The 24,455-nt window shown below is 46.0% G+C and overlaps 1 pseudogene; it reads right to left on the reverse strand.

The window, feature by feature from the left end:
* Positions 1–1,019: 1,019 nt before the first annotated feature.
* Positions 1,020–23,644, reverse strand: LOC121464636 (annotated as a pseudogene).
* Between the last annotated feature and the right edge of the window lie 811 nt (positions 23,645–24,455).

Genomic DNA, 24,455 nt, shown 5'->3' on the forward strand with positions numbered 1-24,455 from the left:
GGTTCCACAGACATGCCTCATTGAGTGTGTCCTGCCTGGACATGCAGGCTCCAAGCAAGGGGCTGTGGAGCTGATGTATACAATATCCGTGTGTCCAGATGCAGACTTAGACGTGTAAACAATGCTTCTTGAGACAGAGTGTTATGTAGGCCACCTGGGTAGCCAAGGACTTCTGATCTTTCTGTTTTGGACTCTGCTGGGATTACAAGCATTTGCCACCAGGTCCAGCTTCTCATGTGGTGCTAGAGGTTGAACCCGGGGCTGCCAACTGAGCAACACCACCTCATGAATGCAAGACATCACGCCCACTGCTTTGTGCACCTGGTCTGTCTGGGCACCGCATTGTGTAGGGACCGATGTGTTTACTACCTACATCTCCCATTCAGAGATACATCCCTGTGCACACAAAGGGGCAGTCACCAGACCCTGTAGGACAATAGAGCTCTACAGGACACCTGCGTCGACTAACCAGGAAGCCAAATACAGCCTCTGCAGCCTCAGCCCCAAAGGGCCGGCTCTGGACTAGTGCCAGTTCCCTCATCATCCCACCCCGCCCCTGACTTCCAGCGTAGGGCTAATGGAGAAAGCCAGTCATACTTCCGTAGTCAACTCTGTAGGATGCCAGCTTCTAGTTAGCTGCCTGCAAGCGGGTCGCACTGACAGAATGTTGTATTTCCCTGCTGCTATGAAGCCCGTGTAGAGGGTACTCTATCTTTCTCCCTTTCCCTGACTTCCCATGCTCTCTTTTCTCCCCCCACTTTCTCCTTTTTTCCAGTAATGACAACACAGGGCCTTACTCATACTTGGAAAGTGTTCTGCCTTTGAACTGTGCCCTTAGATCCTCTGCCACTGTGTATTAGTCAGGGTTCTCCAGAGCAATGGAACTTACAGAATGAATATGTGTGTGTGTGTGTGTGTGTGTGTGTGTGTGTGTGTGTGTATGAGACAGATTTTTATTTTTGTTCTCAATGTTTTTCCTTTAATATCCCCCATCTCCCTTGAAGGGTGGGTGCAGGCAACTAGGCGCCAGCAAGACATTTTTGGTTGAAGATCTTGCTTTGATTGACAGCTTTAGCCATGTGCTGGAAGTCCCCCACCCCAGGAAACGTACTCTCAAACCAGGGTCTGGGTCTCCTTGATACCGGGATCCAGTTTCTGCCATGTATATGACTCATTGTCCTCCTGCCAATCTGAACTCAGCGGAAAGGCAAGCTCTTGGCCTCCGGAGACCCAAATGCTATAAACGGAGCTGCCGTTGTTGGTTCCAAAGAGAGTAACACCAGCAAAGGCATTCTCCCTCCATTTGTCCAATGGCTGGAACATTCCAATGATGAGGTTGCAACTCATGAAGGTCTGGGTAAACTCTTGAGGAAAGTGGTGCTCAGCATGCCACAGGGACCAGCCATCCCTATCAAAGTGCTCCCACAAATATGGCAGCACCACAGAAGGAGGTGTCCCCATTGTCATAATTACGCATAAACTCATCCAACACGAAAGGGCTTTTGGGCAGGTGAGTGAAGGAAGGGTCTTTGACCTCAGGCTCAGCAGCCGGTGCCTGCTCACGCTCATCGTCTCTTCCTCAGAGCTGGGGCAGCTGTCTTTCTCCCTCTTTCTGCTCAGCCGAGGGCTTTTGTTTCTCCTGCAGTAAACCCTCTCCTCTCCTTGAGGTATCCTTGTTAGGCTGGCTTTCTGCAGACTTCTCAGCATCGGACTGGGCCATCTTCTCTCACAGGTTCACCTTCTCCAAGACTTCCCTGAAGTGCAGGGAAGGAGACATTGGTGGGTACTGGGGAAGGTCTGTCTGGTTAAAAGAAGGCTCTACGACCCATTTTTAGAGCCAAGCAGAATGCAGACATCTGCAATATTAGCCAGTGTCACCGGCTCACCCTCCAGAAAAGTCCCTGTCTTCAAGTGAGTGCCCAGCAGTCCCAGGACGCACCTCATCTCTTTGGCATTTTCAAGGGTCTGTTTGTGGTGGTGCCTGATGCCCAAGGCGGGGGACACCCACGCGCTGGCTGGAGTGTCACCAGGTCACCGTCAGCACCCAAGCCTCTGGAGTTCTTCCCCATAGCTCCCCATTACTTCTATAACAGCAATGGCATTACTCTCAGACACACAGAATCGGTCATCACCCTCAAATGCTGGAAACTTTCCCGCAGGAAAGTTTTGGAGAAACTGGGGAATGCAGCTGGTTTGGCCAACGTGGAAGTGGGCGGATGTGAAGAGCATGTGGGCCTGAGAACTTCATGTGCTGAGCAGCAATAAGGGCCTTGAAGATGTATGTACAGGGTCCCAGCCACCGTGCTGATGCTGCAGAGAAGGGGTGGGAATGTCAGTGCTGCCGGAAAGTAAGCCATCAGGGATTAGAAAGGAGATTTATCAGAACGACTTACAGATTGTGGTCCAGCTAGTCAGTCCAACAATGTCGGGCTGTGAATGAAAAATCCAGGAATCCGGTAGTTGTTGTTTAACCCACAAGGCTGGATGTCTCAGCTGTCTTCAGCATACTCTGACATCTGAAAGAAGTAGGCTCTGATGCCAATGAAGGAGTGAACTTGCTAGTGAGGTGAGAGCAAGCAGACAAAGAGCAAAGGCTTCTCTCTTCCGTGTCCTTATATACAGGCTTTCAGCCGAAAGCGTAGCCCAGATGAGCCGTGGTTTGCATAGTTCAAATGACCTGAACTAAAGGTGCATCTTCCTACCTCACGGATCCATATTAAAAGTAGATCTTCTGTGCTTCAAATCAAGCAAAAGTCCCTCACAGGTTTGCCCTATATTTTTTGGGTTTTAGTTAATCCTATATGTAGTCAAGTTGACAACCAAGAATAGCTATCACACACTAAATTACATGCCCAACCCCTCGCTGGGGGATTTGTGGCAAATACTACACCTCCAGGCCTTGGTTCTTTCTTTCCTTTTACTTTTTATAGTTTTATGGTAGAATTCACATAACATAAACTTGGCTATTTTATATATAACAGTTCAGCTGGGTACAGTGATACACATTTGTCATCCTCATGACTTGAGAGGCTGAGGCATGAGGATCGCTTGAATCAAAGGGTTTGATGCTAGCCTGGGTAGGTAATATTCCTAGATACTGTCTCAAAAAAACAATAAACAAGACAAACAAAAAAGGCAAGCAGGGCTAAGGACGAAGCTCAGCTGGTAGATGGTTGCCTTGCATTCATGAAGCCCTGGGTTCCCTTCCCAGCACAGCATAAACAGGGGAGGGGTGTATGCCTATAATCCCAGCACTCGGGACGTGGAGGCAGAGGATCTTAGGTTCAGTGTCATCATCAGCTACATAGGGAGTTTGAGGCCAGCCTGAGACACTTGAGGTTCTGTCTTTAGAATCCAGCACATAGACCCCAGTACCTGCCAAAGTCGGAATGAAGACCTAACACACCCGAGAGAGACCTAGTCCACAGTCCCAGGATCCAGAAGAGTCCTAAGTCTACTTTTTTTGGTTTCTGTACTTTGACTTCTCGCTGATTGTCCTTGCTAACCGAAGTGTGTCCACAGGGTGTGTTTTTCATGCATAAAAGGCAAAGAACAAAGTAGCTCTGGGCTGCATGGTTTGGGCGGGCTCCCCATGTAGCGGCCCGCTGGTGATTTGGACGTGTCTGTGTGTTCTCTGGTGGGAGTACCTCACAACAGAACCTGAACAGAACCTGAAGCAGCTAGTCACACCACATTTACAGTCAAGAGCAGAGAACCATGAATGAATGCAGGCATGTTAGAGCTCAAGTCACGCTTTGCACTATCAAACAGTGCAGGATTCTCCTCCTAGGGAATGGTGCCACCCACAGTGGGCATAATCAAGATAAATGCACACAAACACACCCCACCCCACTTCTGCAGACAGAACTTCAGACCAACCTAATCTCTAGACACTGCCTCATTTAGAATCCCTTCTCTAGTGATTTTAGATTGTGCCAAGTTGACAGTTAAAACTGATTATCATAGAGTTATTAATCCAGCATCATGGCCATAGGCAGCTATGAAGTGGGAGAGCAAGCCTTCAGGTCCAAGGAGGGGCTTCATTAGAACAGACAACCATCAAGGAGTCCTGATAGCGAAGCGTCTTCTATTTCTTTCAGAACCAAAAGATCAGGCATTGTGCCATAGATAACACTATAGGTTCCCTAAAGGGGGAGACAGGACCTTTGGTTCCCAGAACATTCGAAGAATTATACTGTAGGCAGCGTGGTGGAGCCTTGAAGAACGAGAGGTTTCTTACTCTTAGAGCTAGTTGTTTTTTGTTTTGTTTTGTTTTGTTTTTGAGAGAGAACAGTATGTGTGTGTGAAGTTGTGACCTCGCCTCTGTGCTAGAGGTCAGAAAGGCGCTAAAATCTAGTGAGACTCAAAATTATCTTGGCTCTGAGAAGTTGAACAGGGTGGGGCTGCAAGGTCACAGCTTGCTTCTTGTTTATCAGCGCTTTCTCTCTCTCTCTCTCTCTTTCTCTCTTTCAGATGGAGAGATTGCTGGGGTTGGGTGGAGACAGACCTGATTTCTTTGAAAGAGAGAGGTAGCTATGACCGCCAAACCAGGAATAGAGTGTTCAGTTCACATCTATAGTCCCAGCACCTCAGAGGCAGCGGCAGGACAATCAAAAGTTCAAGGTCGGCTACAAAATAAATTCAAGGTTATCCTGGGTTATATGGGACCCTGTCTCAAGAAAGAAAGAAAGGAAAGATCTTTTAAGGCATTCCTGTCCAGTGACTTACTTCTTCCACCAAGGTCCCACCCTTTAATGGTCTTTCAGCTTTGAGTCCATAAATGAATGAATCCATCTTTCACATCAACATACAAATATAAATACAAATACAAATATACATAAGAGCAGCCTTCAAATGCCAGGGTCAGGATGTCAAATCTTTGCTCCAAGTTAAATGAGTATATTAGCAATTTATTCATAAATGTGATAAATGCCTGACAAGGACAATTTAAGAAAAAAAAAAAGGATTTGACTGGGTGCCGTGTTGGTGCACACCTTTAATCCAGCACTCGGGAGGCAAAGGCAGATCCCTGACTTCAAGCCACCCTTTCAAACTACGCAACTTAAAGGTTTTCAAGACAGTTCACAAAGTCATGAAACTAAATTTTGAACCTTCTAGGTCTTTCCTTAAAAGATGGTTGTCAAATGCTCAGCTTGGTGGCAAACACTTTTGAAACACAGCACACAGAAGGCAGAGGCAGGTGGATTTCTGTGAATTAGAGTTCAGCCTAGTCTACATAGTAAGACCCTGTCTCACACAAACAAACAACCAAACAAAGGAGACGGATGGGAGAGATGGCTCAGTAGGTAAAGTACTTGTCCTGCAAGTATGAAATTTGGATCCTAATTTTGGACCTTTAGCACCCATGTAATGGCTGGATGTGATGTGGTGAGAGATGGCCCAGCAGTTAAAAATGAATATTGCTCTTCCAGAGGATCTGAGTTCAATACCAGAACCCACACTGGGTGACTCACAAGTACCTGTATACCAGTTCCAGGAGATCTGACATTCTCTTCTAGTATCCTAAGATGTTTACACATACCCACACATAGACATACACGCAGCTACGTAATTAAAATAATAGTAAAATAAATCTTGTTTCTTAAATTTTTATTTTATTATTTTACATGAGTGAGTGTTTTACCTGCACATATGTCTGTGTACCACAGTGCTCTTATAGGCCAGAACTCCTGGGCATGGGATCCCCTGGGCCTGTAGTTATGAACAGCTGTGAGCTACCATGTGGGTCCTGGGGATCGAACCTAGGTCCTCTGAAAGATAAGCCAGGGCTCTTAGCTAACTGTTGAGCCATCTCTCCAGCCCGTAAAATAAAGTTCTAAAGTGAAAACAAGGTGGAGAGCAATTGAGGAAGACACCTGCCTTGGCCTTTGGTTTCCACATGCACAAGCATAGGCCTGTGCACACACAGAAGAATGGCTGTCAGCTGGGCATAATGGCACAGTTTGTAAATTCCAGCATTTGGGAGACTGGAACGGAAGAATGTCGAGTTCAAGGCTTAGCCAGGCATCTATAATCCTAGCAATTAGGAGACTGAGGCAGGTGGATTGCTACAAATTTTATGTCAGTCTGGGATAGAGTAAATCCTTGTCTCAAAAAATTATAACAGTGCTGAGCAGTGGTGGCACACGCCTTTAATTCCAGCACTCGGGATGCAGAGGCAGGCGGATTTCTGTGAGTTTGAGGCCACCCCGGTCTACAAGAGCAGTTCCAGGACAGGCTCCAAAGCTACACAGAGAAACCCTGCTTTGAAAAACCAAAAAATAAAATAAGTAGGTAAATAAATAAATAAAACGAAAAAGATGGCTGATAATCTTTACTTTTCTCACAATGTAGAGTCTGGGGCTCGAGTTTAAATCTTTCTGTCTGAAGTTCTCAAGTGTTAGCATTATAAGCTTGTACCACCACATTTATAATATTTATAAATACATTTATAACAAAACAACAAAGCAACCTTTGAAATGTAAACACAATGGCTGGAGTTCTACTTGTCGCCTTGGACCATGAGGATAGTGCCACTCCTGAGGGATGGCAGAACAAGCAGTCAGAAAGATTCGGGACACCTGAGGCCTTGGTGCTGCCAGCCTACCCAAAACTGTTCATCCAGGCTTCCAAGAGAGAAAAGGATAAGCTTTCCTATTTAAGACAGTCTTATTTGGCAGGGCTGTGGGTGGAGGGTGTTCCAAATCTTCACAGCTGAACTTAAGGCTAACCGACATCAAGTAGTTTAGTGAATCAGTCGAAATTCTTAGTTGTAACCACAGAACTAATTTTAACTGGGCTGAGCAGAAAAGGAACGTGTTAAAGAATACTGGGTAATCTAAAAGTCCCGGAGAATCTGGCTTGGCATCTACTCTGGAAGAAACAGGTCTCGAAGCACATCCAAACTAGTTCAAAAGAAGCAGATAGCATACAGGCTGATTCTTTCTCTCTCTGTCATTAGATGCAATCATAGCCAACCTTTTTCGATATGGACATGCCTGGCACTTTTCTTTCTCTCAGCCTTGGGTTGCTATATGGCAAGATTCTAGCTGTGAGGGAAGTAGGAAAGATCATCCCTAGCTGCAAGAGAAGCAGAGAAATGATCCTTAGCTGCAAGAAAGGCAAGGAAAAGGATTCTTAGCTGCAAGGGAGCAGGGGAAAATGATCACCAGGCTTCTGTGATGTTGCTGGGTAGCCAGAATGATCAGTGACTATACATACTCCAGGCTTATTATAGTTTTCCAAGCCAGAATCCCAGTGGGCTGTTTGTTGGATGGAGCTTCTGATTTCTCTTTGTGTAGAGGACATCTATGATAGATTGTGGCTAAGATTATGACTTAATCGGCTGTATCCCGTATGCTTTATAATGCCTATCACTTTGAATTTAATGTATCTCTTGCCATTCTTCAGTCCATTCTAACAGGCAGCAAATAGTTTCTGGCCCAGCAGGAAATGTCCCACATAACTTTCCCCTTAAATTTGTTTTATTTTCTTTTATCACCAAGAGGATAAGAGAAGCAGTTATACCCAACTTTCAAGGCTAGGACAAAATAACTGGCTTTCCACTGCAGAGTGTGGATGTCATAGTTTCTTCATCTAAAAAGTGAGGGTTTTGGCAGGAAGCAATGATACGCACCTATAATCTTAGCACTTGTGAGGCTGAGACGGGAAGATGGCAAGTTCGAGGCCACTCTGGGCCTCATAGTAAGACACTGTCACCAAACAAAACAACCAAGTAGAAAAACATCCAGTGAGAACTATCTGACTTACTTGTACTGACGGCCTGGGGTTTGATGCTGCTGTTTTCTCATTCATTCATTCATTCATTCATCATTTTAGGCAGGGTATCTCTGTGTGGCCCTGGTTGTCCTGGAACTCCCTCTGTAGACTAGACTGGGATTAAAGGCTTATGCCACCAGCCCAGTTCTTAGTATTTTAATAACATTTATTTGTGTGTGTGTGTGTGTGTGTGTGTGTGTGTGTGTGTGTGTAGTCAGAGGTCAGCTTTTGGAAATTGACTCTCTCCTTCTACCATATGAGTCCTAGGGATTGAACTCAGATTGTCAGGCTTCCTCAGACCGCCAGCCTCCAAGTAATGACACGGAAACCTTTCTTATGAATGCTCGGCCTTGGCCTAGCTAGTCCCACTGGCTCTTTTCTATTCATCTATGTTTTCCTTCCGGGCTTTTTACCTTTCCTTCATTCTCTATGTCCTGCTTTCCTGCTTCCTCTGGCTGGCTGGCTGGCTGGCTGGCCCCAAGCATCTCCTTTTCTTTCTCTCTTATTCTCTCTCCAGCCTAGATTCCTCCTCCTACTTATTCTCTCGGCCTGCCAGCCCAGTCTATTCTTCTACCACCTAACTATTGGCCATTTAGCTTTCCGTTAGACCAATCAAGTGCCTTAGGCAGGCAAAGTGAACCAAATATAATACATCTTTACACAGTTAAATAAATGCAGCATAAGCAAGTGTAACACACTTTACATAGTTAAAGTAATATTCCACAACATGCTTGATTGAAAGTGTTTTTACCCACTGAGTCTTCTTGCCAGGCCCCTGTTGTGTTTTTTTAAGTTTTCTAGCTATACCGTATAGGGGCATAGTTTGTCGCCAAGAATTAGGAGTCATGGGACTTTCCTAAAAGCCTAGTTTCTACTGTTGAAATATGTGCTTAGAGCCGGGCAGTGGTGGTGCACACCTTTAATCCCAGCACTTGGGAGGCAGAGGCAGGCGGATCTCTGTGGGTTCGAGGCCAGCCTGGTCAGTCTACAAGAGCTAGTTCCAGGACAGGCTCCAAAGCTACAGAGAAACCCTGTCTCGAAAAAACAAAGAGAGAGAGAGAGAGAGAGAGAGAGAGAGAGAGAGAGAGAGAAATATGTGCTTAGAGCTGGAGAGATAGCTCGGTTGAAAGTGCTTGCCTTACAAGTGTGAGGACCTACGTTTGATTCCTACAACTCATGTTAAAAGAGCTGGGTTCAGTGGGGGAGGTGCAGACAAAGGGATCCCTAGAACTCTCTGACCAGCAGATTTAGCCAATTTGGTGAGTTCCAGGCTACTGAGAGACCCTATCTCGAAAAACAAGGTGAGGACCAGGACTGTAACTCAGAGCTAGAGCACTTGCCAAATGTACAAGTGGTCCTAGGTTAGGTCCTCAATGCTGTCCACAAAAAATGAGAAAGAGGAAGAGGAGGAAGAGGAGAAGGAAAAAGAGAAAAAGGAAGAAATGGGAGCCATTGAGGTTGTCTTAGAAATACTTTTATGACCGGGTCTGGTGACACATGCCTGTAGTCCCAGCACTTGGGAAGCTGGGACAAGAAAACCCAATACCCACACACTTTTAATCCTAGCACTCAGAAGCAGAGGCAGGCGCATCTCTGTGAATTTGAAGCCAGCCTGGTCTACAGAGTGAGTTCTAGGACAGCCAGGGCTACACAGAGAAACCCTGCCTCAAAAAACAAACAACAGCAAAAAAAAAAAAAAAACCCACCAAACAACGACAATGACAAAAAGCTGTTATGAGTTAAAGCCAGCCTGGGCTGTAAGATGAGTTCAGGACCATCCTGAACGCATAGTGAAACTGTCTCAAATAAGCAAACACACACACACACACACACACACACACACAAAAAAAGGTGAGTGGCTCTTGAGGGACAGCACCCATGGCTAACCTCTGACCACCACACACATATGAATGCATGGGCATTCACATGCACACACATGTGTAGCTACCTGACCGTGTACTCTCACACACATGACATATTCACCCGTAGACACGCTGTTCTAGATTAGCTTCTGTTGCTGTGATAAACACCACGATCAGAAGTGAGTTAGGAACAGAAAGGGTTAATTTCCACTTACAGTTCCAGGCCATAGTCCATCACTGAGGGAGGGCAGGGCAAAAACTTAAACAGGAACTGAGACAGAAATGATAAAGATATGCTGAGCTGGGCGGTGGTGGCCCATGCCTTTAATTCCAGCACTTCAGAGGCAGAGGCAGGCGGATCTCTGATTTCAAAGCCAGCCTGGTATACAGAGAGTGCTCCAGGACAGCCAGGGCTACACAGAGAAACCCTGTCTCAAAAAACCAAACTAACCAAACAAGCAAATTAAAGACATGCTGTTTATTGGCTTACTCACTCCCTCTCAGGTTCATGCTCAGCTAGTTGCCCAGGGATGGTGCCGTCCATGGTGGACGGGGCCCTACTTCAACTAGACAATTTCTCACTGATATAGCCACAGGCATCTTCAGGTCAGGCTGGGTCTTCTCAGGTGACTCTAGGTTTGTGTCAAACTGACAATAAGAACTAACCAGCATGTACATGTGTACACAAACACACAAAATTAAGAGTCTGGTTCAGAAGACCAGAGTTCAGTTCCCAGCATCCATGTTAGATAGCTCACTACTACCTATAATTCCTATCCCAACGGACTCAGCATCCCCCTCTGGCCTTCTCGGGTACCTGGACATATTTGCACATACTCCTACACAGACACACATACACACGAGAATAAGATGTCTACTTGCTTGGCCGTTTCATTCCTGGGAATATGTTCTCAGAGTCATTGGCAGCAGGGGCAAAATCAGATAGTTGGCACATGAATGCTTACAGCAGAATGCTATACATGAGCCCAAAGCTGGGAACACTGTAAGCCCCACGGATAGAAGAATGGATAAGTGGAACATGACATACTGTGGTGGTTTGAATGGAATTGGCCCCCATAAGCTCATAGGGAGGGGCACTATTATGAGCTATGACCTTGTTGGAGTAGGTATGGACTCGTTGGAGGAAGTGTGTCACTGTGGGGGTGGGCTTTGAGGTCTCTTGTGCTCAAGATACCCCCCAGTGTCTCAGTCTTCTTCTTGTTGCCTTCTGACCAAGATATAGCCAGCACTATGTCAGCCTGAATGCCACCATGCTTCTGGCCATGCTGATAATGGACTGAATCTCTGAACTGCCACATCAGTTAAATGTTTTCCTTTATACGTGTTGCTGTGGTCATGGTGTGTCTTCACAGCGACTGAAACCCTAACTAAGGCACATACCTACCTAATGGAATATTATTCAGCCTTGGAAAGGACTGAGGTGAGCCAGGTGTTGTGTCTCTTGCCTGTAATTCCAGCACTAGGGAGGCTGAGGCAGGAGGATTTCTTCAAGTGTGAGACCAGTCTAGTCTACACGGCAAGATCCTATCTGAAGGTGGGATGGGGAGGGGGCTGTCTTAGCTAGTTTTCTATTGCTGTGAAGAGACACCATGACCAAAGCAACTGTTATAAAAGAAAGTATTTAACTGGGGGCTTGCTTACGGATTTAGGGGGTTAGTCTGTTATAATTGTGGTGGGAGGCATGACTGCATGCAAGCAGGCATGGTGCTGCAGAAGCAGCAGAGAGCTTTGTATCCTTATCTGCAGGCAGCAGGCAGAGAGAGAGAGAGAAAGACTGGGCCTGGCCTGGGCTTTTGAAACCTCAAAGTCCACCCACAGCACACTCCTGCTCCAACAAGGCCACACCTCCTGGTCTTTCCCAAAGAGTTCCTCAAATGGAAACTAAGCATGCAAATCTATGAGGCTTGGGGGACCATTCTCGTTCAAACCACCACAGGGACTGCGGAGATGGCTCCGAGGATAAAATATTTAGCTTTGATTTTGATCTCCTGAACCCACATGAAAAATAAACTAACAAAAATTAAAACAAACAAACAAAAAACTGGCTAGGTGGTTGTAGTGCTTGCCTTTGATACCAGCATTGGGGAGGCAGAGGCAGGCGGCGGATCTCTGTGTGAGTTTAAGGCTAGCTTGGTCTACAGAGTGAGTTCCAAGACAGCCAAAGCTACACAGAGAAACCCTGTCTGTATTGAAAAAACAAAAACAGACAAAACAAACCTGGAAGCTCATGAGAAGGCTCCTCTGTAGTATACAGAGCCCAGAAAATACAAGAAAGACCCTTCCAATAAGGTGAAAGGTGAGATGCATACAGGACCTGCAATCTCTCTCTCTCTCTCTCTCTCTCTCACGCACAATTTTGAAAATCAGTCCTGTCCAATAAAGATTCAAATGATAGACTGCAAAATAGTAACAATGTGTTTTTTTACAGCCACTATATCTTCTGAGGCTCAGTTGGATCTTGGTAGGAGGATTCAAACCAAGTAACACATCGCCCAAACATCCCATCACCTCAGCAAGTTTACTGGTAATTGTAGTCAATACTGAGAAAAAGAACTAACTCTGTCCCTGGCTGTTTTGCTGTGAAAGCCAGCCAACTCATCTGTGAATATAAGCGAGCTGGTTGGTTGGGTCTGGAGACCTAGATCCCTCCACCCCTGCCTCCGGGTACCTGGCTTGTTAGGTATTCCAGAATTGGGTAGATTTATCGTTCCTCCTTTCCTCCCTTCTGCTTTTCTTCCTTTCCTTCCCTCCTTTCCTCCGTCCCCCTCTCTCCTTCCTTCCTTTCCCTCCTCCCTTCCTTTCCTCCTCTCCTCCACCCTCCCTCCTTCCTTCCTCCTCTCCCTGCTCCTTCTGTCCTCCCTATTTTTCTTCCTTTTCCTTTTCTTCCTCCTCCTGCTTCCTTTCTCCCTCCCTCCCTTCTTCTCCCCTACCTCCAGTCTCTTCTATTCCCTCCTTCCTCATTTTTCTCCCTTCCCTTCTTCCCTCCATCCATTCCTCCCTTCTTACTCTCTTCCTCCATCTCTCCCTCCTTCATTCTTTCTTTTTCTTTTCTTTTTCTTTTTTTTTTCAAGAAAAGGTTTCTCTGTGTAGCCCTGGCTGTCCTGGAACTTGCTCTGCAGCAGACCAGGCTAGCCTTGAACTCACAGAGATCCCTTACCTCTGCCTCCCAAGTGCTGAAATTAAAAGCATGTGCCATCACTGCCCAGTTCATTCCTTTTCGCCATGTTGGTGATCAAACCATGGGCACCATGCATACTAGGTGAGTGCTCTACAGTGTGTTTGTTTGTTTTGTTCCACTTTGGGAGATAGGAGTTAACTGTATAGCCCAAGCTGGCTTGCTCTTGAATATGCAATCCTCCTGCCTCAGCCTCCAGACCTCTGGGATTTCCAAGTGTGCTCCATGAGACTTGACTAGACTCCTTATCTCCAAAGAGGCCACCTCTGCGGTAGCTTTGGATCACACGTCTCACACAGAGACGCGGATTTAAATAGGACAACTAGAGCTTCTTCTCTAGGCTTCTGGACCTTGCTCAGAAGCAACGCTGAAATAATGAAATTGAGAGGCCACGAATGATGAACAGACGCTCACAATCCAAGTGGGATCGAGAGACTCAGTGGAATGTAGCTAACCATTTCCACCAAAAATAAAACGCTCTGCTTCCCTCAGCCGATTCAATTATCTCTCTAAAAAGGGCACTTTTTTTTTTTAACACTCCCTAAGAGGCAGCAGATCTAGCGAGTGAGTTCTTGTGAACAGCAGTGAATAATCAGACAACTGTGACCAAGACGTGAAAGAAAACATGGCCTGGCTTAGCTGTGAATAGAGATGGCAAAAATGAAGAATATTGTATTGGTGCCATCTGGATTGGGTTATATGATTAAAAAAAAAAAAGCCTAATTTTAAGTTCTCTAGTCATGCGGGTGTGCTGGTGACCAAGCCTCTGCTCTTGCTGGGAATTAAAAAAAAAAAAAAATCTCCTCTGTAGCGTCCACCAGTTTAAAACAAAAGGAAGGGACAGGAGGGGTTTGCTTTTCAGGAAAGGGCAGGCACCGGTCTGCAGAGCCCTGATCCATTTCCAGCACCCATGTCAGGCAGCCTAAAATTCCAGCTCCAGGGGATCTGACTCCCTCGTCTGGACTTGATAGGCACTCGTGCCCCCCCCCCCCCCAACACCTTCACTTCATTGCAAATAAAATAGATCATAAAACGCACTTGCAGGCACATACACACACCTGCACAGAACCCTCCTTTTTTTTTTTTAATTTTGTCTTTTTCGAGACAGGGTTTCTTTCTCTGTGTAGCCCTGGCCCCTGGCTATCCTGGAACTCATTCTGGAGACCAGGCTGGCCTGGAACTCACAGTGATCCGCCTACTTCGCCCTCTTGAGTGTGCCACCCAGCTCAGAAGCCCTCTTTTTGGCCTATAAAATAATTCAGGTTCATTAGTAGAAGAATGAAAAAAAAAAGTAGAAAAGACAAGAAATACCCTGTTATTCCTGTTATTTAGGGGGAAAAAAAACATAAAAAAAACCCCAAAACCCACTGTTTCCATGATTTCCTTCCAGTCCTCATGAATATGCATGTGTGGACATGAATATGCATATGCGTATGGGCTCATGCTGTATTTTACTTAACGAGGTGAGGCATTGTCTCTTGTTGACATAGTCATTCCTTGTCTGGTCATATGTTATATTTGCATGATTCTTCTTTTCTGTTTTGTGAGGTTTTTGGGGGTTTTTTGGTTTGTTTGCTTGTTTGTTTGAGACAAGGCCCTATGTAGCCTACACTAGCCATGAAGTTGCTATGTAACTGGGCTAGTCTTGAACTTACAATCCTCTTGTTCCCACTGCCTGTGTGCTGGGATGACAGGTGTGGGTCACTGTGTTTAGCTTATGGTTTCTATTTCTCAACCATTGCAGTTGGAGAACTATCACAAATGTATGCCTGTGTTTCTGTGTGTGTGTGTTCCCATACGTTTGTGAATGAGAGCAAGAGGCTAATGTTGAGGGTCTTCCTCAATTGCCCTCCACCCATTTTTTTTTTCAAGACAGGGTTTCTCTGTGGTTTTGGAGCCTGTCCTGGAACTAGCTCTTGTAGACCAGGCTGGTCTTGAACTCACAGAGATTCGCCTGTCTCTGCCTCCCAAGTGCTAGGATTAAAGGCATGTGCCACCACCGCCCGGCTCCATTAGTTTTTTTTTTAATGTGTTTGTTCAAATGCATGCCTGCCTAATACCCTTTGAGCTCAGCAGAGGGTGCCTGATCCCCTGGAACTATAGTTACTGAAGGGTGTGAACTGCCCTCTGGGTGCTGAGAACCAAACGTCTGTCTTCTACCAGAGTAGCGAGTGTTTTTAACTGCAGAGATATCTCTCCAGCCCTCCCACAACCTTAGGCTTTGAGACAAGGTCTCTCAGCGGGACCTGGGGCTTACTGACTAGTCTAGACTGACTGGCCAGAAAGCCCCAGAGATCTTCTTGTCTCTGTATTAGTTAGAGTTCTCTAGTTGTAGAACTTATGAAATGAATCCCCCTCCATATATATGCATATATATATATATATATAATTTATTGGAATGGCAGGCTGCAATCCAACAATGGATATCTGTGAATGGGAAGTCCAAGAACACAGTAGTTGCTCAGCCCTACAAGGCTGAGTGTCTCAGCTGGTCTTCTGTATATGCTGGAATCTTGAATCAGGCTCCAGTGCCAGTGAAGGGATGGATGAGCCCTCCCTTCTTCCACTGTCCTTATATAGGCTTCCATTAGACCGTGGGGCCCAGATTGAGGCTGTGTTTCCCGGACTCAAGATCTGAATCAAAGGCTGTTGTCTTCGGCAGCAGGATCCAGACCACAGGTTCAGACCATTTCTGAACTGTAGTTCATTCCAGATATAGTCAAGTTGACACCAGACAGCAACCATCTCAGCGCCCCAGGGCTGAATTTACGGACACGCAGCGCCACACCTGGTTTTTGCACGGGTGCTGGGGACCTGAACTAAAGCCAGAATGCTTATGCATTGAGTTCTTTGCCCACTGAGTTAGCTTCCCCACCCATTAGTGAGTATTCTTAAAGGAATCTGGGACTGTTGAGCAAGACCTGCGGGCTGCAAGTATGCCACATTGTCACCTGACACCTTCCTGGACAATAAATGGGAATAAATAAGATGGAAATCTGGATAAGTTTGCCTTCTGGTGTTCAGGTTCCCTTTGCGGAGTCTATCCTCAAAGTCTCCACTGGCCTGCCTGGGTACACTGAACTCTAACCCTTTACCAGGAGGAGGGAGCAGGTGGGGCAGGGACTGTCTCTGCCCCACCCCCATTCCAGGCAGAAACAGTGTGGAGGAGACAACAAGATGGCTCAAAGCCCAAGTGACGTCACTGGCAGAAGGTTCCTCCCCAGGAACCCTTCCTTCCTGCTGTGTGTTAGACACTGACCTAAAACACATCATTCTATGGGATGATTCCCTAGTCCCTGCATCTGGAAAATGGGCACAGCTCCAACCTCAAGGATTCTTTTGTAGAGAGACACTTGATGTGCTCCTGGGACACCTAGGTGTCAGAGCTTCCTGAGAAGAATATAGACTTGGGTGGGAAATCCAAGACAATATGCACACATGCCTTTTTAGCAAAGGCTACTACCCAGCCCAGGCTGGTGTAGTGGTGCACTCCTTTAATCCCAACACTTGGGAGGCAGAGATAGGCTGATCTCTGTGAGCTTGAGACCAGTTCCAGGGCAGCCAGAGCTATGTAGTGAGACCCTGTCTCAAAAACAAAGGCTATAATTCAGAGTGAACAAGAAGATAGGGAAATTCTATTTATGGGCTGGGCTCAGTGGTAGAGGCCCTGCCTAGAATCCCCAGTGAAGGACTGGGGGCCTGGCTCAAAGGTAAAGTTAATGTCTAGCAGATTGTAATACTCAGGATTTTAGCCCCAGCACTGAAGAGAAAAGCAAAGCATACTTATTTCTAATAGGAAGAAATAGCCACACCTCTTTGGGTTATTAAATAAGTCCATTGTGTGTTACAAAAGAACCACTCATTCCAGCCCATCCTGTTATCAGATGCAAGAACTACCTTAATAAATACCTTTGGACACAAACAGGCAGGGCAACAGGAGGTACAGGAAGTCACCTGGGACCTCCTTTAGCCTTAAAGTCACCTTTAGCCCCAGCCACAAGGGGTGGGGGCTACTGGTGAGACAAAGCTTCCTGCTGGGCTCTGGGTCCTAAAGGGAACCACAGGCAGGTTCAGACAGCGGCTGCCGTGACACTGTCAGTTCCTTTGAGCTTTGACTCCAGGTTCTATATAAGTAGGTCACACAAGGGTCATTTCCCCACTGGTTTTTGTTTTGTTTTGTTTTCCCAAGACAGGGTTTCTCCTTGTATCCCTGGCTGTCCTGGAACTTGTTTTGTAGACCAGGCTGGTCTCTGACTCACAGAGATTTGCCTACCTTTGCCTCTTGAGTACTGAGATAAAAGGTGCAGGCCACCCCCATCAGGCCATTTTGTCACTTTTTAAGGCAGGCCTCTGTGTTGTGGGGAAGACAGAACTTGTTTCCTCTCCTGAGACACCCCACCCTCACCCCCAAAGCTCACAGGCTTCCCTGAGACCACCATGGGGATGAAAACTGACGGTACGGTAGGACAAGCTGCAGAGGACCAGGTGGAGGCTGAGTGTAATGTCTGCAGGGCCAGCACTTGGGAAGCTGAGGCAAGAGAATGACTAGTTTGTACCCAGCCTCGGCTACACAGCAAGACCCTGTAAATGTCTAAAAGGAAATAGGAAAACAAACAAAAAAGAGGCAGGTCCAAGTGGCTCCTCAGCCCCCTCACTGGAGGAATCTAGGCAAGGGTTCTGCCACTGAACTACATCTCCGATTCCTCACTGGGGGACTCTATGAAAATGTTCTCTTGTTGAGCCCTGCTTGCATCCCCTCACTGGGGAAGTCTAGACAAGTCTTCTACCACTCAACCATGCCCCTGGTCTAGAATGGGCCTTTTCTCTGTTCCTCATATACGCCTGGATATATTCGTTTTGTTAGGAGGTCACCCAAGCACCTTGTCCCAGATTCCCCAAGAGTGGACCATATACAATTCTAGATCCTGTCTCTCCAGGTCTTGCTTTGCTTGTAGGTTCTGTTTTACCTTCCTGAAATCCCCACTAGTCCAGGGCTGGGCGTGTGCCACAGGGTGACGTGGTAGGCACCAAGTAGCAGGCATGAATCCAGAAGCCTTGTCCCACCTGCCTACATGCTGGCTTACGCCTGCCCTGCCCAGTCTGGCCCAGTTGCCTTGGCGGGAAGCAACGTAGCAGGTGGTGACATTCAGTGTCAGCTTGGTTTTATGGGCTTGGGGTAAAGGCTCTGTGACTGGTGGGTGGGGTTTCCCACGTGGCTTATGCTCTGCCTGTCTTTGGAATAATCTCCTCGAAGGTAGCAACCTTATCTTGTTCACCTCAGTGTCTGAAGCGCGCCTAACACACTACAGCTACACACCGGGTTAGTTGAATGCTTGTGGAATCAACTGGGGAAAAGCAAACATGAGGAGGATCTGTGCCCTTTGCAAGAAAAGCCCACGGCTCCGCAGAAACCAACAATTAAAACAGGGATGGGAGCATTGCTGCTCTGTGGCTTCCACAGGGATCTTAGAAAAGGCAGGACTCCCAGAGTATCTTGTGCCCTGGGTCTAAAAGTGGAAATAGAGCCCATGTCCTGAGGGGACAAGTGGGAGGAGCCAGGCCTGACTCTACATCACCCCCAGTCACCCCTCAAGCCTTATCTCTTTACCAAACTCAGTGCCTGACTCTGCCTACTCTCCCCACCCCCCAGCACACCCGACTCCCAGCATCTTACACCAGATCTTCCTTTCTCCCACCAACACTTACCTGCCCCAGGACTGCCTAGCAGAGAACCACATTCTCCGCTTTGACATACCACAGACAATAAGTGTTAAGATCTGCACACAGTCGGGCAGGCCTTTAATCCCAGGAGCGGCAGGTGGATCTCTGAGTTTGAGGCCAGCCTGGTCAACAGAGTGAGTTCCAGGACAGTCAGGCCTACATAGAGAAACCCTGTCTCAAAAAACCAAACCAAACAAACAAAAACCTGTACACATCTGCAACTCCCCACCTCCCTTTGTTTTATCCTCCTTCTGTCTCTTCGGATTGCTGCTTAAACGTCATCTCCGAGAAGTCGTCCCTGATCACCAGGGACGGTTGCTTGGCACACATGTTCTTTATAAACTTCATGGTATCTTGGTGAGAACGAGGACTGAGTCTGTCTTGTTTATCATGGCTGTGCATCTTGTGAGGGTGCACATGTAACTGACGATTCCGGAATGCCTGAATGAGAATGATGTCAGGTGGGGCTGCTGCAGGGCTCCCCTAGAGAACCTCATCCAGCACGGGATGCATCCATGGGAAGGCAAGGCCCAGAGTCTTTGCAGAAATTCGAAGTAGCCGAGAGTATCCAGAAGAAAAAATAACAGGGGATCTGTGTCAAACAAAGTGGAAAGCAAGGACTGACATCCAAAGTTGTCCCCTGACCTTCACATGCAAGCTATGGCATGTGTGTGTATTCACAAGTGTCACTAACATACAAGAACACTCACACGTGCACAACACACACACACACACACACACACACTCATACACACCCAGATTAAGAAAAAAAAAAGACCATAGGGATTTCTCAGTGTAGGAAAGAATTCATCTACTAGTCAGGCCAAAGAAATTTAAAACACAGAAAGAGATTCTATCTTTGGAATCAGACAAAGATTGTTGAGCTGCTGCTCCCTGGGGAAAACACCATTCTCTGTCTCCTGGCCTTACCTGAAAGCAAATTCTAAACTAATCTCTCCTTTTCTCTCCCATCTCCAGCCCCTTTCTCTCTTTAGATAGGGTCTCACTGAAGACCAGTGGGCTGACCTGGAACCTGCTATGTAGATTAGGGTGATTTCAAATTTAGAGACGCCTGCTTCTGCCTGTGGGGTGCTGAGATTAAAAGTGTACCCCACCACGGAGCACATTTACCTCATCTCTTCCCCAGAGAGGCGCGGAAGGAACAACTTGGCCTTTGCCTTGTTTTTACAAAAGATCTGCAATAAATAGCTTTTTGTTTGTTTTTGTTTTTGAGACACAGAAAGCACCCAGGCTGGCCTTGAATTCATGATTCTGGAATTACAGGCACGTGCCATTATACCTAGCTGTCTAAACTTTTAAAATATATTATTTATTTCTATTTAATGAGCATTTGCCTGCATGTACATGTGTACCCCATGTGTACCTGGTATTCTCAAAAGCCAGAAGAGGTCATCAGATCCCTTGCAACTGGAGTTACAGATGGTTGTGAGCTGTCATATGGGTTCTGGGAACCAGACCTGGGTCCTCTGCAAGAGGAGCAAGTGTTCTTAATCTCTGAGCCATCTCTTCATCCCCATGCTTATCTACTTTTGATTATTCATTTGAAGATGTTTATTTACTTATTTTCTGTAGGCAGGGAATGCCATGGGGGCGTGTAAGGAGGTCAGAGAACAATTTAGGGGAGTTGGTTCTTTCTTTCCACCACGTGGATCACAGGGATTGAACTCAGGTCCTTAGGCTTGGTGGCAAGCACTCTTGTCTGCTGAGCCACCTCACCCACCTTTTTCATTTGTTATTGTAAAACGTAGCAAAGTCTTGGGAACCTAGGTCTTACATTTGTTGCTTACTTTGGCCAAAACACTTAGCTTCTGTTTCTGTATCATTTGTAAATTGGAATTAGCAATTAAGTCATTTACAAAAAAAAAAGAAAGCCATATAGTATATGATTTTATATATATACAATATCTAGAATGGGCAACGCGCCCCTCTTCCCAAACAGGAAGTAATTTAGAGGTTGCCTAGGACTTGGGGTGGGGTGGGGAAAGGCTGGGAGCGGGTGCAACATTTCTTACCACTTTATTTATTTCTGTGTGAGCGTGCATGCACACCAATGGCATGGTGCTCTGTGCAGGTCAGAAGCCTACCTTTGCGAATTGGTTCTCCTCTTCTGCCATCTGGATCGTGGGGATTGAACTCAGGTTGTCAGTCTTAACAGCAAGAGCCTTTCTTTACCTGCTGAGCCATTTTCACCAGCTCCAGGATTTCTTTCGTGAGTGATGAAAATGCCCTAAAATTAGATAAAGACTAAAGAGTGATTACATATAAAGTGCTTAGAGCAGTCTGACACATCAAAAATGATCCGAAAGTCATCGTTAAATAAAGCTTACCTCCAAACGAAGGAATCCATGCTGATGAACTTGGGGGTGGAGTTGGGAGTGGGAATCTGTTCGCTAATATGTTTTTAAAGTGATTTTCCATTCTTGACTCTCACCGTCTGTTGTGTACTTTTTATAAATCTTGTAATTGTCTTATGGAGAACATCATTATGTCGCAGTATAGATTACATATATTAAAAGTGCTAATTTATTAGACATAACCTTTGTCATACTGACTTACTCCCCCGCCTTCCAAGTGGGAGGTGGCTCAGAACTCTGAAAGACACGTGATCTTCTGCCTGGAGTCACATGCCTTAGACAGGATGTAGAAGGCAGCAGAAGCCAAGAGTTTCACAGAGACACACTTGTTGGGTAGTCAACACAACATGCAGATAAAGTCAGCAGATAAAACATGCAGATAAAATCAGCTAACTACTGGCAGAGAACTAGGGCCTGGGATAAACTTTAACCTACTTGCTCTCCCAATTTGCTTGAAGAGGGATTAAAGTAATGCAACAGCAAGAAGGATCCAAGTTAGAGACGCAAGGGACAGTCATAAAAATCTTTATGGAGTTGGGCTGGAGAGACAACTCAGTGGCTAAGAGCATTAGCTGCTCTTACAGAGAACTGGGTTCAATTTCAGCACCCTAATAGTGGCTGACAATCATCTATGACTCCGGTTCCAGGGCATCCAACACCTTCTTTGGCCTCCTTGTGCATTGCACACATATCGTCTTGCTACTGAAGTGTTAAGATTCGCCTGAGTCGGGGCTGGAGAGATGGCTCAGCGGTTAAGAGCACTGACTGCTCTTCCAGAGGACCCGGGTTCGATTCCCAGCACCCACATGGCAGCTCACAACTGTCTGAAAATGCAGTTCCATGAGATCTGACACCTTCACACCAACAAACATAATAAAGTTAAGTAAATAAATAAAAAAAAAAGTTTGAAAAAAAAATGCTTTCTTTTAAAAAAAAAAAAAGATTCGCCTGAGTGCCCGGCCAATGTTTCTGTTTATTTTGTTGTTTTTGTAGACAGAGTCTTGCTATGTAGTCCAAGCTAGCCTCAAACGTGTGATCCTCCTGCCTCAGTCTTCTGAGTACTTGAGCTCATCGGGGCCTGCATCCAAAGCCCCTCTGCCTTAGTCTTCACCTCCTGCTTGGGCAGTCTCATGAGCCAGGGATGAGAAATGAAGAGCAGGTCTTAGGGATGGTAGAAGTGGTTAAAAAGGCCCCACTCCTAAGGACCCAGGCTTGCTCCAGGAGAATGGCAGAGGGAAAATCCTGACCCCAAGTTGTGCTTTGACCTCCACACGGCACAAATATATTTATACCATGACACAGAAAACAAATAAATAAATATAATCACAAATTTTTAAAAGACCGGGCAGTGGGATGCACACCTTTAATCCCAACACCCAGGCCAGCTTGATCAACAAATATAGTTCCAAGACAGCCCGGATTATTACACAGAGAAACTGTATCAATGAATGAATGAATGAATGAATGAATGAATGAAAAAACCCTAATTGGACAGTCTGGAAAAATCAGTCAACCAACTAACCAACCAACCAACCAATCAAGCAAGCAGGCAAGCAAGCAAACCCTGAAATCTGTACTTTTCTATGAAGACGCCAGGTAGATCCAATGATAACAGTTTTTAGGAATACACCTTTTGGGGGACCTCCAAACATATAGCTGTCAGTGTTTTGTTTTGAGACAGGATCTCATGTACATTATGGTGGCCTCAAACTCACTGGGTAACCAAAGATGACCTTGAACTTCTGATCCTCCTGCTCCATTTCCTGAATGCTGGGATTATAGGTGCTCGCGTGTGCGTGCGTGCGTGCGTGCGTGTGTGTGTGTGTGTGTGTGTGTACACCGACACCAATTCTATGTAGTTTCTATGTAGTGCTAAGGATGGACCACAGGGCTCTGTGCATTCTGGGCAAGCACTCTGACAACTAAGCTACATCCCTGGCATCATCATTTTTCTGTATGTCTTTTTAATAATTTATTTGTATTAAGTACATGGTGTTTTGCTTGCAGGTATGTCTGTATGAGGTTGTCAAAATTTACAGTTGTGAGCTGCCATGTGGGTACTGGGAATTGAAGCTGGGTCCTCCAGAAGAGCAACCACTGAGCCCCTATCATCATTTTCTTTCTTTTTCTTTTTTCTTTTGTTTTTTCGAGACAGGGTTTCTATGTGTAACAGTCCTGGAACTCACTTGGTAGACCAGGCTAGCCTCAAACTCACTGAGATCGGGGCTGGAGAGATGGCTCAGAGGTTAAGAGCACTGACTGCTCTTCCAGAGGTCCTGAGTTCAATTCCCAACAACCACATGATGGCTCACAACCATCTGTAATGAGATCTGGCGCCCTCTTCTGATGTGTGGGAAGCAGAATGTTGTACACATAATAAATAAATAAAAAAAACCTCACTGAGATCCACCTGCCTCTGCCCCCAAAGTACTGGGATTAAAGGTGCCACCACTGCCTAACAAAAAGGTTTGTTGTTGTTGTTTTATTGTATATTTAAGTGGAGGGTAGCACACACACATTACAGCACACATGCTACAGCACACGTGGGGGAATCAGAGGACAACTTATTCAGTTAGTTTTCTCCTTCTACCATGTGAGGCACAGGGACTGAATGTAGGTGGTCACACTTAGCAGCAAGTTCTTACCTGCTGAGCCAACTCACTGGCCAGTTTTGACAGTTTCGCTGGTGTTGTGTTGAAGCACTTCTCCATACCGTCTTTGTTTTTAAATAATTATTCAATTGTACATTTATATAATGTAATTTGGGGGGTTTAGTTGTTTAAGACAAGGTCTCATGTAACCCAGGCTATTTTTGAACTCCTGATCCTTCTCCCACTACCTCCTAAGTACTGGGATTACAGATGTGTGCTGCTGCACCTATAATTCCATTTTGCTATGTTTAGAGGGCTGGAGACATAGCTCAGTTGGGAGAGTACTTGCCTAGCTCATGGAACATTGTGCTTGAGCCCCAGTACCACATATAACACACTTGGTGGCAAATGTCTGTAATCCAACCACTTGGGAGGAAGAAGCAGGGGTATCAGAAGTTCAAAGTCATCCTTTGCTACATACTGAGCTCAGAGTCAGCCTAGGTTACATGAGACCCTATCCCGAAAAGAAGAAGAGGAGGAGGAGGAAGAAGAATAAGAAGAGGGCTGAGAGATGTCTCAGCAGGTAAGAACATTTGTTGCTCTTGCAGAGGATTGGGTTTGGTTCCCAGAACCCATTTAGACAGCTCACAACTGCCTGTAACCCCAGCTCCAGAGCATCCAATGCCCTTTTCTGGCCTCTGAGGGCACAGTGCAAATATATATGTATGTATACACACACACACACACACACACACACACACACACACAGAGAGAGAGAGAGAGAGAGAGAGAGAGAGAGACAGACACACAAGCAGGCAAAACACCTATACACACAGAATAATTTTTCTTTCTTTTCGCTTTTCTTTCTTTTTTGGAAGAAAGGCTGTATTTAATTACTGACCCACAAGGTTGGTAAAGATTCAGCCAACAA

The sequence above is a fragment of the Microtus oregoni genome, unplaced genomic scaffold (assembly GCF_018167655.1).
Source record: "Microtus oregoni isolate MIOR12 unplaced genomic scaffold, Mior012 000029F_ref0000214, whole genome shotgun sequence".
Taxonomy (NCBI): Eukaryota; Metazoa; Chordata; class Mammalia; order Rodentia; family Cricetidae; genus Microtus; species Microtus oregoni.